Genomic DNA, 16,404 nt, shown 5'->3' on the forward strand with positions numbered 1-16,404 from the left:
ATTAATTGAACACTTTAATTACATTAATCAACTTTCAATAACTGTGGGTCACTCCACTAAAAATTCATAACTACACTCTTCACACTGTAGAATATTTATGTGTCCATTGATTTAACCATTTCACATAAAGTCAATCCTTCATAAGTTGTTCGTAACTATAGTTGAGTCAAATTTAGTACCACTAATCCTCAAATGAACAATCTGTTTATGGTCCTACCATAAACAAAGTCCCTCTCGAGCCAACAAGAAGGTAAAGCCTCATTGTTTAAGTTTCGAAGTCCGCACTTATCGAAATAGCTTATCTACTTACCCTAAAGGTGGAAATGAGAGAATTTCATTTTACGAAACTATGTTCCCAGCTCCTCACTCGATATCGTCTCCAAAATAGTAGGCATATTAAGTCGGCAACTAGGGTCACTCTCACCTATACAAATCAAAGAACGATCCTCATGAGCAGGAGTCCATAACTCACTCAGGATTCAAATTGAGTTACATGGTCATCATTTAAAATATTAATCTCTTCAATTAATGGTGTTACAAAGAGAGATTATATATTTTGTGGTACTGTCTAATACAATTTCATTGTATAGGATACCTCCCTTTACATGTATGCACATGAACGATTTAGACCAAATCGTTTGTAACATTTACAAAGTAGGTCGTATTCATAGTATTACCAGGATAAGACACCCAACATTATCCATATACTATATAATTTTTAGGTTACTACTTGAACATAATTCACTTGTATGTCAACCGCATACTGTTCAAGTTACATTAAATAACCTTTGATCTTAGTTTATTAGATTTGAGTTATACAAATAACAAATAACATTTTATTTATTTGAAAATAAATAATAATTTATTTATTCAATCATTTGTTTACAAATTTACAGACTACGAGATTTAGGACATAAATTCCAACATATTTATGGTTTTTTATTGGCCGCTTAAGCTATTTTTTGAGCTCACCAACCAACTACGGGCTATATAGTGCATAAAATAGATTGGTTGAAATCAGTTCGATTAGTTTGGTCAATTTTTTTCATTTGAGTAGATCGTCCCTACAATCGATTAAAAGGTCAAGAGACTTGAATCTTTCACCTCATATTATTGAACTAAAAAAATAGATAAGAAACTTCCATCAAATTCTCAATAGTGTTTGCAAATAGATTAAGGGCCCACTTGGATTGACTTAAAAAAATATTTTTTAAAAACTCATTTTTATTTAAATACTTTTGATTAAAAAAATATTTAAAATATACTTCAAAAGAGTGGTTGTCAAATATCCATTTTTTTTTTTAATTAAATACTTGAAAAACTAATTCAAGGATAAGTAATGGTTGTTGTTCACGAGTACTCATCCTTTTTGGATGACTAATATGCTTTTGTCATTATATGATAATATTGACTAGTGTGTCATGATTTAATTCACTGGATTTATTCCAACCGACAAAATACGGCCACACCAATTTATTTTGAGAGCATATTTCAGTAGTCACCAATCTCACCTCTAAAATGGTTGAACAGAAAAATAATAATAATGAAACACCAACTAGATGAGTACTTACAGGTTTTTGTTCATTTATGAGCAAAATTTTCAAGATTTTTAATAGGTCCTATTAAACTACTGATAAAAATTGTATTTAAAAAAATGGAAAAGAGGAATTATTGTTTAAAAAGAAAAAAAAAAACTTTTGTTTCATGCTCCATATTTTACGCTACCAATTATAACCCTAGTTTCCCATATTATCAAAAATTAAAACTCATATGGTAATTTTTTTTCTCAAGAATAAGTAAATAAATAAATAAACTCTTGTTTTTAAAATTTAAGCAAATTTTTTTAAACAAAAAGATAATATTTAAACCTTGTTTTTGTTTTTAAATTTTAATTTAGGGTTTAAAATGTTTTCTTGATAACATATTGTAAAGAAATTATTGAACAAATTATGTAAACTTTAAATCAAGTTAGGTTGAAAAGCTAGGGAGCGCCTTCAAGCACAATAGCGGTAACCCTTATGTGGGTCATTGTTTTGTTGAGTTTTGAAAGAAATTTTTATTTTGGAGTTTGGTTGGATTTTATACTTTTAACTTAGAAGTTTTTGTTTCAAATTAGTGTAGGAATTAGACAAACTAGCAAAATATTGTGTATATATATCTATATGTGCATATGTACAAATATCTATACATACATACATATATATATCCACACACATATCGCTAGTTTTACATAAGTTGAAACTTCAACCCTCGACAAGGAAGAGAGAGCGAGATTGTAAGAGAGAGTGAGATTGAGAGCGAGATTGTAGGAGAGAGCGAGATTGATAGCGAGATTGTAGGATGAGACAATCTCCAACGTCTATGAAATGTATGCGTCTTACTCTCTCCTACAATCTCGCTCTCTCACACAATCTCTCTCTCTTCTACAATCTCGCTCTCTCTCACAATCTCGCTCTTTCTTATAATTCAAAATTCTGTTATTATTGTTATTTTTTCATTAATGATTACTAGCTTTTTTTCTCATTGTCCATATATATATAATATATATATATATATATATATATATAATATATATTATATATTATATATATAATATTTTATAGAAAGTAATAAATTTATTGTATATTCAATTTTTTATTATAAGTTGTACTTATTCTTTTTATTAAGTTGTACATTATTCTTCTAATTAACTTGTACATTATTCTTTTAATTAAGTTGTACATTATTCTTTTAATTAAGTTGTACATTATTTTTCTAATTAAGTTGTACATTATTCTTCTAATTGAGAAACAAATATTTTTTTAATTGAGAAATAAATATTTTTTTTTTTCAGATCATGACTTTAAACCTAGGACCTGTTGTTCCCGATGCTTTATACGACCAGTCCATTCATCGATCTTCTGTTGTATGGCGAGACCGTATTACTGGAGAAATATCTTGCAGCCATCGAGATGCAGTTCTTTAGCGCACTATCCCGCTCCACCCTCGAATACTACTGCTACTGTGCACATCTGGATTCTATGGGGTTGCCAAATTAGGATTTATTCAGTTGGATTGGCATCTGATCACAGCTTTGGTCAAGAGATGGAGGCCCAAGATGCATACATTCCATATGTCTATTGGAGAATGCACTATCATTCTACAAGACATAGAGATGGAGGCCCAAGACGCATACATTTCATATGTTTGTTGGAGAGTGCACTATCACTCTACAAGAAATAGAAGTGTTGTTGGAGTTACTAACGGTGAGCCGGTCACCAGTGTGATGTACGATGACTGGTTAGAAGTTTGTCAATTGTACCTCGGTGCGACCCCACCTGCCGACAAGATTAAAGGATCGAGGTTAAGTTTAATATGGTTAGAACACAATTTCATGAGCTCACAGATGATGGAAGTTTGTTTTCAGATAAATCAAGTCATTTTGTTCACTTGATGTTCCTGCCACTGTTAGCTAACCTTCACGATGCGGGGCAGTATTCATGGGGTGGAGCATGCTTGGCATGGTTGTATAGACAACTATACAAAGCAACAAGACCTAAGGTTCGAGAGATAGTTGGGCCTCTCATACTTTTGCAACTATGGGCTTGGGAGTGATTTCCAACAATGGTTCCACAGCTACAACATGTTAATGACGCTCATTTAGTTGGACGAGCCTACGGTTCTCGGTATGTTGTTGTAATTCAATTTAATTTTTATATCACTAATCTAGTTAATTTAAATTCTAAATTATCAATTTAAAATTTAGGTGGAGAGACAAAATTTGTGTGACTAAGACAGCCACACATGTAGTCAGCCAGTATAGATACATGTTTGATCTGCTTCAACCTGAACAGGTACATTACACTAAACCTAATTGATTATGCCGTACAAAATTATTATGCATACTTTGCCTAATTTTTGTACGAATGGTCAAAACATATGGCAGGCGATGAGTCCTCTCATATGTTTTCACATTTGTGAATGGCATCTTCCTGACAGGGTGATGAGACAATTCGGTTTTCAGCAGAATGTCCCATCGCCTTGTAATACTGAACCCATACTGCATGATATTGACCTAAGGACTGGAGATTGGTTCGAAAAAGTTGCATATTTGGTACCGCAATGGCACTATCGTGCAAGGTATATTGCAGTGGGGGTTTCTCTTGAACAGTTTGACACAAATGTCACTCCAGAATATATTCATTGTTATAATAATATCACAGGCGCTACGTCAGTCGTCCGGGAGCAACTGTAGGTCATCTGGTAAATGAATATTATCTAATTATTTTTAATTTAAATTTATTTTAAATATTGTCTAATTATTTAATAATTCACAGAGATCGAACAACTGTAGACTCCGTGAGGTGGCGATTGATCTGAACCAGGTTTTTGCTATAGGTAGTGACAACCAAAGCTATATGGAGGAAATTCATTATATGTACGATATACCTATTGTTCCTCCACCAGCTCCTAGACGTAGAGGACATGTTCAGGAAGAGGATGAGTTTGATGAGGTTGCACATAATGTGGAAGAGCCCCCTATGATGTAGATGCAAAGTTAAATTGATTATGTTAGTCCGATGATGATGATGCCAGCATTTGGTTCAGGACATTATGACTCAAAGGCTGGTTTTTCGTCTTCATACGTGCATGGATATGGTCGGGGTCATGGAGAGCATAAAGAATATTTATATTATGAAGCGCCTGCAGAGGTACCAGAGCAACATCAAGAAGAACCCGAGCAACCTCAAGTTCAAAGTCGACAATGACAACCAGCTCGAAATCGACGACGTCCGCCTTATAGAACACGTTGATTTTTGTAATTATTTTTATATAAATGAGATATTTAATTTACATTTTTTATTTTTATGAGATATTATTATTTTTATTTATTCTTTTTATATATTATGAATAGTAATTATTTTGATATAGAAGTTTTTAAATGTCACTGACATAAATAATAACATCAGATAGTCTAAATCTAAAAAGTTAGGTAAAAAAAACTTCAATATTCAAATTTACATATTTTAGATAATAATTTGAGGACATAATAAATCAAATCAACACTCAAAACCTTCACATGCAAGTCTATAAATAAGACTGTATTATTGATATAAATAAGAGAAATTTTAATCACAGTATTGAGGTCAATAGTTTAAAAGATTTTACAATAATGATCTTGGATTCCTTTTGTACATTTGGTACCAAGATTTTCATAGAGTTTTTTTTTTCTTTTTTTTTTAAATGATAAATTATAATAAAATATTTTTAGAAATTGTTTTTATAAAATAAAAAATTAAAAAAAATGAAAGAAAGAAAGAAAGGAAGGAAGAAGAAGGTAGAATGTGTATTAATTAAAAAAAGAAAGAAAAAAAAAAAAGAAACATTTGTACGGATATCTCGCTCTCCCTCTCAAACTCTCGCTCTTTCAAATTCTCGCTCTCTCTTAATACAAAATTATTTTTAACACATCAAATAATTATGAGTGTTATGAGGAAGATCTCTGGAATGAGGAAGGTCTCCGGAATGAGGAAGATATTTCATTCTCTTAACATCAAATAATTATGAGGAAGGTCTCCGGAATGATAATTAAACAGACTCAATAATAATGTTAGGGCAAGGTCGAGGGTTCAAAGTTCGACGTGCAAATGTAAAGGGAAAGGGGAAGGTCGAGGGTTTAAAATTTGACCCATCTAGAAAAAATTCAACCCATATGCGTTCATTCAACTATTGCTTTTAATTCATATAACGGGGCATCAAAGACAACGTCTAAACATTCAAGAGCAGGACCTTTATCGATTTTAAGGAGTCATGACAAAAAATTCCCAGACCAAGAACAAATGGATTTTGTCTCCATGCAGCATCTACATTGATTTTGATTAATCTCGTACAGGGGCTTCTCCAGACTGAATTGATCGAAGACTAGTTTTTCTTTGTCTGGAATTATTTGGATATTAGTTGATAATTAAACAAATAGTTGAAGAGGAAGGACCCAGTTGTAATACTTTGGCTCATATATGGAAGAAGTTATGGAAATTAGAAGTCCATGCAAAGATTAAACACTTTCTATGGAGAGCCATGTTAGAACAGATGCACAAAGTGTTGCTGTGCCGTTGAAAAACCACTATCCTGAAAGCAATTATGGTGCGACCTCGGTGCTAATTGCTTATGCCGATTGCTCCAGAAGGTTAACGCAGCCTCCAAATTCAGACATGCACTCGTGAAAAAATTGACTAGAACCGATGAGAAGATTGCTTAGAATAGAAGAAGAATTTAGGGAAATAAAAAATGGAAATTGAGCTTGTTGTGTCCCCTCTCTCAGGTATGATCTGAGTTAAATAGCAGAGGAGAGAAGGACACCAACAGACAGAAAAAATGGTCAGAATCTGAATGATTCGTTAACGAATAGAAAAAAACGGACATAAACCAATGGTCACAAACCCAACAGTCGCAAACTAAATTTCCTGTTAACGGTAAAAATGAACAAAATGAAAAAGATTAGTAATAAAAATTTAGTTCTTTTTTTAGCAAGCGCAGTTACCCAAACCCGTCCGTCCAATCGACTATCACGCGTGCTTGTGGTGAAAAGGTTATACTTCCACCATCAACATACTTTGGATTCTCAACTAGAATACCTTGGTATTTATACCCTCTAGGCAATTCTAAATCTTTCCATGTGGGACAAAACTTCTCACTCTTCTTAACTTTTCTAATGGGCCTAAGCCCAAAAGTCATTTTCAGCAATCTCCCACAAATGACTATTACATAAAAGTTAACAAGTAAACAATATAAAAGATTATTTAAAAAAAAAAACGGTTCTAAGCAAATAAAGGAGAATATACTTAAACATCAATATCTAATTATTTCAATTGATGCACAGTGAAGTAAGCAGCAACCTTGTTTGAGAAAGTGAGTTGCCTCTTAAACTTTCAATAAAACTGTTTGAGATTCCCACAACACATTACCTTCTCTCAATTTTGTGATATAAAGTGTGCTTATTATGGTTATACACGTATACCTTGGGTCACCATGAAAGCTCTAAAAAGAGACCTTTAAACTCTTTCAATGAAGGCGGGCACACCTTCACTAGCATGTTAGATGCTTCATCAAGTTTGTTAGAGACAAACCACTCAAACTAACCCATGAAGACTTAGATATTTAGTCTATGTCAGTACCATCTTCATCAAGTCTCTCAAAGACAAACCACTCAAATACTAAGTTATGAAGATTTCATCATTATCCATCAAGTCCACATTAGGACCACCTAAAAAAGGAGCTATGAATCATTAAAAGATTTTAGCATTATCCATCAAGTCCAGCCTAGGACCTCCAACATAATGGACTACAGACCATCAAGTCTATCACAACATACCACCCATATAAAGGGCTATAAACCATCCAGCCTATCACAATAGACCACTAAGACAAAGAGCTATAGAATCCTATAAGGTTTTAAGTGTCATGTTTACTGATGATTCTAAAATTATTTTTCTTGTTAGGCCTTTGATCAAAGGATCGGCCAAATTTTTCTTAGACCTCACAAATTCCAAGAAAATAATTCCTCCTTTTAACAACTGTTTCGCAACTCTATATCTAAGATGTGTATGTTTTCTTTTGCCATTATATACACTATTCTTGACATTACCTATGGCAGTTGTGAATCATAGTGCACAAAGACTAGTAGTGATGCCCCTACAATGGTACATACCCTAGTAGACTTCTAAGCCATTCAGCCTCCTATTCTGCTAGTTCTAGAGCAATAAATTTAGATTCTATAATGGATCTAGCTATGGAAGTCTGTTCTGTAGACTTCCATTACATTGCTCCTCCTCTGAGTAAGAATACATATCCACTTGCAGAACTGACCTCGTCATTATTAGATACCCAGTTTACATCATAATAACCTTCTAAAAATAGGAAATTTATTAAAATCGAAACAATAGTTCATGGTTCTCTTAAGATATCTTAACATACGATGAAGAACACTCCAATAATTCATCCATATCAGAACTAATATAGTTCATAAAAAGACATAACACTACTTATATTCTTTGCATATTCAGACTGAGATACACAATCACCTTTATTTTTCTTAAGACTTATACTAGCATCATAAATAGTTCTTACAGGAGGATCATCAAAACAATCAAACTTCTTTAATAATTTTTCAATTTAGTGTGCTTGATACAGAGAAAAACCATTTTTAGTTTTTCTTATCTTAACACCAAGTATTACATCAGCTTCCCCTAAATCTTTCATTTCGAAATGAAAACATAATAACAATTTGGTATTACGTATCGTCTCTATGTTTGCTCCAAAGATGAGCATATCATCAACATATAAATATATAATCACACACTCAGCTCCAAACAACTTTGAATAAACACACATGACTGAGGAGTTTACCTTAAACCTATTGTTTATCAAAGTATTATTGAATTTTTTATACCATTGTTTGGGAGCTTGTTTAAGACTTTAGGGAGATTTTTTTTTTAGTTTACATACTTTCTTTTCCTGATCGACAACCGTAAAACCTTCAGGTTGTATCATATAGATTTCTTCTTCTAGATCACCATTGAGAAATGTTGTTCTTACATCAATTTGGTGAATTAGAAGTCCGTAGATAGCAGCCATGCAATCAAGGCTCTAATAGTAGCTATTTTTGTTATAAGGGAATATGTGTCAAAGTAGTCAATACCTTGTTTTTGTGTATACCATGTTACTACCAATCTAGCTTTGCATCTTTCAATTGAACCATCTGGCCTCATTGTTCTTTCAAAAATCCACTTGCACTTAATAGGTTTACTTCCTTTTGGAAGATCTACGAAGTTCCAAGTTTGATTCATGAATAGAGAATCCAATTCACTCTTAATAGGTTCCTTCAATAAAAGAGTCTACATAATTTAAGGATCTTGGTAAGTTTTTGGATCCTCATCGATTAGATACATGTATGCAAACAGATATATCATTTGACCTCTCAACTAAAAAAGTAGTTAAAAAATCAAAACCAAAATTTTTCTCATTTCTTTGTCTCTTACTTCTTCTAGGTTCTATATCATGCATTCTATTAGACAAGGAAGACATGGAAATAGAATTATTCTCACAATTAGTCGTTCTAAGTGATTCAATGTTTTCCTTTTTCAATGAAAATATGCTAAAAAAATTTTGCATCCCTATATTCACATACAGATCCATCATGAGTACATAAATCTATATGCAACACTATCATCATTAGCACATAAATCTATATGCAACACTATCTTGTGCATAACCAATAAACACACCATCAAAAGTTTTAGATCCTACCATAGGTTTCTTGAGTGCAGGATATGGTACCTTAGTCAAACATCCCCACACCTTTAGATAAGAGAGATTAAGTGCATATCCTTTCCAGAGTTCGTAAGGTGTCTTATCCAGTTTCTTGTGTGGTACTCTATTAAGAATAAAATAGGCAGAAAGCACAGCTTCCCACTACATGTTATTAGACAAATCAGAACTTAACAACATAGCATTTATCATTTCCTTAAGAGTTCTATTTTTACGTTCTGCTATACCATTTTGTTGTGGTGAATAAGGTGCAGTAAATTCATGAATAATACCATTTGATTCATAAAATTCTTTAAGCATATTATCAGTGTATTCACCACCTCTATCTGATCTTAACCTTTTAATCTTCTTATCTAATTGATTCTCTACTTCTGCTTTATATTTCAAAAAAAAACTACCAGCTTTATCTTTTGTCTTTGAAAGATAGATTTTAGTATATCTATAAAAAGTATCAACAAAGGAAATGTAGTAATTTTTTCCACCTTTATTTGTGGTGTTTTTTAAATTAGCTAAATCAGAGTGATTCAGTTATAGTAATTTTGTTTAAAATGTTTCTTGATAAACTTTATTTCTACACAAACAGGACATTTACTAGTTTCATGTGTTTCAGATGCATTAATCAATTTTAAATCCTTAAGTTTCTTAACTGATGTAATATTCACATGACCTAATCTACCATGCCTCATATCAAGAGACTCACTTATGTAAGCAAAATTAAAAGCACTTGTATTCATCATATTTGTAACAGGGACAATATTCAGTATAAAAAGACCATTAGCAAGATATTCTTTTCCAACAAAGTCTCCATTTTTTGTGAGGACAACCTTGTCAACTTCTAGGGCAACCTTAAGCCTAGCCCGATTCAACAGATTCCCAGATACCAAGTTCCTACATAAAGAACATACATACAAAACATTACTTAAGGATAAAGTTTTTCCATAGGTTAATTTTAAAAGAACCTTTCCTTTTTCAAGCACTCCTGCTGTGATCGAGTTACCCATGAATAAACATTCTCCATTAGCAGTATCCTCGTAGTCATAGAAGAGCTCTCAGTTTGAACATAAATGTCTCGAAGCTCTGGTGTTAAGTATCTAGTCAATTTTGTTTTCCACCAAGTTTTCTTCCACAACAACAGCGATTATGTCATACTGTTCTGCAAGATTAGCTTGTGGTGTGGGTTGCTGATTTGGTCTTCCTTTCCTTTGACTGCATTGGTAGGATTTTTGCCCAGGTTTCCTGCAGACATAACAAATAAAATTTTCCTTTTCAATCTTCCTACTAGTAGTTCTATGACGTCCATTCTTCTTAGAAGAATTATTCTTTCCAAATTGCTTCTTATAATTTTTAGACAGGTTTTTGTTAACAGCAGAAGATTCAACCAAGTTAGCATTAATTGAATTTAGATTTCCAAAAATTAGCTTATCTTTTTATCTGTTGGGTTTTTCCTTGCACCTACGACTAATCAACTCTTAAAGTGTTAGATCCTTCTTTTTGTATTTCAGATGATTTCTGTAGTCGCTCCAGAATGGGGGAAATTTCTTAAGCATCACATTTTCTTAGAGAATCTTACACTTTTCATGCCTTCGGCCAGAACGTTGACCATAAAATTTTCATATTCATGTTTCTACTCTACTACTAGTTTCTCGTCCATCGTCTGGAGTTGTAGCCATTTACCAACAACGTATTTTTTGTAACCAGCATCATCTCCTCTATATCAAGAATCCAACGTACTCCAAATTACCTTTGCTGACTTTTGGACCACGAACAAACCGAATATCGAATATGTCATATGATTAAGCAAATGGGACTATTTTGTTGTCTTTCTCGTACTTATCAGGGTCAATCATGGGGGACTACTTTGATTGATGAGAAACATCAAGATGTTGTTTGAAAGATTCTGGATCAGAGACAGCGGTCACCTTCTCGGTATCAGTAGGCACTTTTGTGGTGAGGATGTAATCAGCTGCTTGAAGAAGATCAATAATTTTTTAGACCAGCAGCGATAATTTTCTCCATCAAATGGTTCGAGTTTAGACAAATCGAGGAGAACCTTACCATTTTTTATCAACATCTGGATAACTACTTACAGATTGTTAAAACAAATGTCTATAACAGATGTCACGAAGTATTATTGTGCCGTAGAGAAACCACTGTCCTGAAAGCAATTACGGCGCAACCTCGATGCTAATCACTTATGCCAGTTGTTCCCCAAGATTAACGCAACCTCCAAATTCAAATGTGCACTCTTCGGAAAATGAACCAATGAGAAGATTGCTTAGAACAGAAGAAGAATTTAGTGAATTAGAAGATAGAAATTGATTGTTTGTGTCTTCACTCTCAGGTTTGATCTGGGTTAAATAGCAGAAGAGAGGAGGACACCAACGGATAGAAACGAACAGTCAGAATCTGAAAGATCCATTAACAGACATAAAACCAAAAGATCACAAACCCAGCGATTCGTTAACAATAAAAAATGAACAGCCAACAAAATAATAAAAATAGATTTAATAATAATTTTATTAAAAAAATAAAGCCCAAACAAATAGCAACGATAGCAACACGCATGTGATGAACGAGTTATCCTTCTACTTTCAACACACTTTAGATTCTTAATTAGAATGTATTGGTATTTATACCCTCTAGACAATTCTAAATCTATCCATGTGGGACAAAACTTCCTACTATTCTTAACTTTTCCTATAGGCCTAAGTCCGAAAGTCATTTCCAAACATAATATTCTACCTATAAGACTTTCCTTATAGAAGAAAGGTTTAGACATCATACCTTATTTATTTTCTAGCCCAATAGATTCAAATTGTGAATGTTTGCTCTCGAGAGGATGTTAGAATAATTGCAATTAGATGTTGGACAATTTGGATTGATTGTCATGGCGACCCAGTTGCATATCCTTCCACCATATCTAACTGGATCCAAAAATATATCATTGAATTTTCGAAGAGTATGGAGAGAGGGAGAAAGTTAGGTTATTTTTTAAACTTTGAAAATTTGTGATATTCTTTAAACAAATTATTTTCTATAATTTTGTTTTTTAAAAGGGGAAAAAAACATGACATATGTGCAAGGCACGTGATTCGCGCTTTGATTTTTCTCCTTTAGAACTTTCTCAACTATAGTTGATAAATGGAGACACGGGATTGGGGATCCCTAGAATATTTTAATTTCCCATCGCATCCCACCTTCCACTTTTGTACTAAACATCAATTATTATGTTTTAAATTACTACTAAGATTTAGTCAACTATCTTTTTTTTTTCCTTTTTGAACCACAAATATCTTTTTGTTCTAATATTAGTTTGGTATACTCTTTGCTTGTTTTTTTCTTACGAGTCTTTTGTACATCTGTGTAATCACTCACAAAAATACAATGAATTCTTTTTCTCTTTATAGGAGTTTCATCTTGTACGACAAAATAGACAAATATATATTAAAAAATAACAAAAACAAACTTATATTTATTATAAATATTATAAATAGGTGTTAGATGCTCATGTTTAGTGTCCAATATCAAATGTCATTTTTCTATTACCATATATGTCATGTTTAGTGTCCAAATGTACCACATCCTACTTGCCACTTTACCTATAAATAGTAAAATTTGATGGATCTTGAAAGAACACACATTGGTGAGAAATTCACCTCAAAATTCCACTCAAATTTTCATATTATCCAATTTTCATAATTTTAGTTATTTTATTTTATTATTTTATTGTATTGCATTTATTTATTTGTTATTATATTTATATATTATTATATTATATTTTCTCCATATCCGTGTTCTGTTATACTCCATTGTACTCTTCAATTTCACAACACGTTATCAGCACGACCTCATGTCCTTCCCTCGTTGAAGATAAGGTTCTAAAGTGTTGTCATTACAAACCTTACAAAATTAAAATACGCAGCCCCTGACATTAATGGCAATAATTATTTTTCATGGGTGTTTGATGCCGAAATCCACCTGAACGTTATAAACTTGGAAGAAACAATTAAAGAAGGAAATACGACATCCAGTCAGGACAAAGCAAAAGCTATGATTTTCCTTCACCATCATCTCCACGAGAGATTAAAAATGGAGTATCTTGCAATAAAAGATCTATATATCTTGTGGAAAAATATGAAAGAAATGTATGGTCTCAAAAAACAGTTATTCTTCCTAAAGCTGGTTATGAATGGATGGATTTAAGGCTACAGGATTTGAAATCAATAAGTGATTACAATTTCGCATTATTTAAAATAAGTTTAAAATTGTTGTTATATGGAGAGAAAATTATTGATGATGATATGTTAGAGAAGATATTTTCTACATTTCATGTCTCAAATATGCTCTTGCAGCAACAATGAGAAATGTTTTAAACAATATTCTAAACTAATTTCATGTCTTCTCGTGAAAAAACAAAATAACAAGTTATTAATGAAAAATCATGAATCTCGATCAACCAGAACGACACCATTCCTTGAAGTGAATGCTATGAATTTTAATAATAATCGTGGTTGTGGTCGAGGTCATGACCGTGGCAGAGGAAGAAATAATTATGATTTTCGTGGTGGTCATTCTAATCATTCAAATTTCAAAAGAACCACACAAATAATGATCACAAAGGAAAAACTTCACAAGATAAGAGTTCAAAGAGTGTTGAAAATAAATTCTTCTGATGCGGAATGACTGGACATTGGTCACGTATCTATCATACATCAAAACACTTACTTGATCTCTATCAAACCTCCTGAAGGAAAAAGGGGGGAAATGTGGAAGCAAATTTTGCATACTAAGATAATGACATATTTGACCCATCTCATATGACAAATTTGGATGTGGCGGACTTCTTTGAATCTCCTGAAGAGAAGATTGATACAGTTAATGAAACATCAAGTGTTTCTTTTTACATTAAGAATTTCTAGACTTAAGGTTGTTGTTTTCTTTTATCTATCATCATGTTTTTTTAGTAAATATTAACTTTTGTATGTTTCAAGTGTTGTTTTTCTTTTTATAATTATTTTCTTTTAATGAAGAAACTTGGATCATTTTCATATGTTGGGTGACTCAAAAATGATTAAAAAAGATCTATGTCTAGCCGACAGTACAACTACACATACAATACTTCAAGTAAAAAATATTTTTCCAAACTAACAATGTTGGAAGTAAAAGTCAATACAATATTAGGTTCTGCAAACCTAATTCAAGAGTTTGGAAAAGCAACTATTATTTTGCCTAAAGGAATAAAATTTACAATTGACAATATCTTGTTCTATAGTCAATCAAAGAGAAATCTTCTAAGTCTTAAAAATATACATTGTAATGGTTATCATATTGAGACTGATAGAAAAAATAATATAGAGTATCTTTATATCATATCTACTGTCTCATATGAAAAACGTATACTAGAAAAACTATTTGCTTTATCTTCTGGATTATATTATATTCTTATACAAGTCATTGAAACATATGCAACAATGAACCTAAAGTTCATGAATCTAGACATATTTACAATTTGGCATGATAGACTAGATCATATAGGGATTTTTATGATGAGACGAATTATTGAGAATTCAAATAGATACCCATTGAAAAGCCAGAAGATTCTTCAATCTAATGAATTATCATGTGATGCTTGCTCTCAAGGCAAATTAATTATTAGACCATTACCAGTTAAAGTGGGAACTGAATCATCTGCATTTTTAGAATGAATTCAGGTGATATATATGGATCTATTAACCCACCAAGTGGACCATGCAGATATTTTATGGTATTAATAAAAGCATCCAGAAGATGGTCATATGTATGCTTGCTATCAAGTCAAAATCTTACATTTACAAGATTACTTGCTCAAATAATTAAGTTAAGAGCACAATTTTAAAATTATGCGACTAAGACCATTCGTCTTGATAATGCTAGTGAATTTACATCCCAAGCTTTTGATAATTATTGTATGTCAATTGGGATAAATGTTGAACATCTTGTAGCTCATATTCTTACACAAAATAGTTTAGCATAATCATTTATAAAACGATTGCAATTAATTGTAAGACTATTATTTATGAAAATTAAGCTTCCTACATTTGTATAAGGACATGCTATTTTTCATGCAACGTTACTTGTACGCATTAGGCCAAATATTTTCCATCTGAGAATTTTTTTGATATGCAATATATGTTCCAATTGCTCCACCACAACGTATTAAGATGGGTCCTCAAAAGAGGTTAGAAATATATGTTGGATATGATTCCCCATCAATTATTAAATATCTTGAACCCCTGACGAGTGATGTGTTTACTGCTAGATTTGTTGATTGTCATTTCAATGAGACAACTTTTCCAAAATTAGAGGGGGGAGTTAAGAAGTTAGAAAAAGAAATTACATGGAATGCATTGTTATTGTCTCATTTAGATCCCCGCACAGATCAATGTGAACTTGAAATTTAAAAGAAAACTCATTTGCAAAATATAACAAATCAGTTACCATATGCATTTATAGATGCAAAGAAAGTAATTGAGTCACATATACTAGCTGCAAATGTTCAATAAAAAATTGATATCCTAACACTGCAAGTTGTCATTAATGAATCTAGAATACGAAGAAGTGTGGTATGAAGAAATCGAATTCCGACGGAAGCGTGTGAACGTCTTACATTTAGACATTCGTTTATTATGGAAACAAAAACAATAAAATAAAATATGTATTTGTAGGATAAACATGCAAACAAAAAATATAAGCATGCTTGAAAAGAGGAAGAAGAGAAAAGGTCAAAACTCGCCTTTGTTGATTCCTCTAGCTTTCCTCTTCCACCGGTATCAACAATCTCAAACTTCTCCAAGAAGGATACCACCAACAAAGTTACCTTACTATTCTCTAGGATTCCAAAGAACGTGGAAGGGTGGTCTTCAAGAACTGTTAAGGAGGAAAATGGTTAGGGATTTCTAGATAGGATTTAGAGAGAAAACATAGGATTGTGTAAAAAAAAACTCATTTTCCTAAATGGGCTATAAAGATATATTTATATGGCCTTTCTCCAAGAATTTCCCTTTATACTCTTAATGCTAATTAATTAAACAACCCTTATTTAATTAGCTAGCACTTTAA

This window comes from Benincasa hispida, chromosome 7 (genome assembly GCF_009727055.1).
Source record: "Benincasa hispida cultivar B227 chromosome 7, ASM972705v1, whole genome shotgun sequence".
NCBI classification, from domain to species: domain Eukaryota; kingdom Viridiplantae; phylum Streptophyta; class Magnoliopsida; order Cucurbitales; family Cucurbitaceae; genus Benincasa; species Benincasa hispida.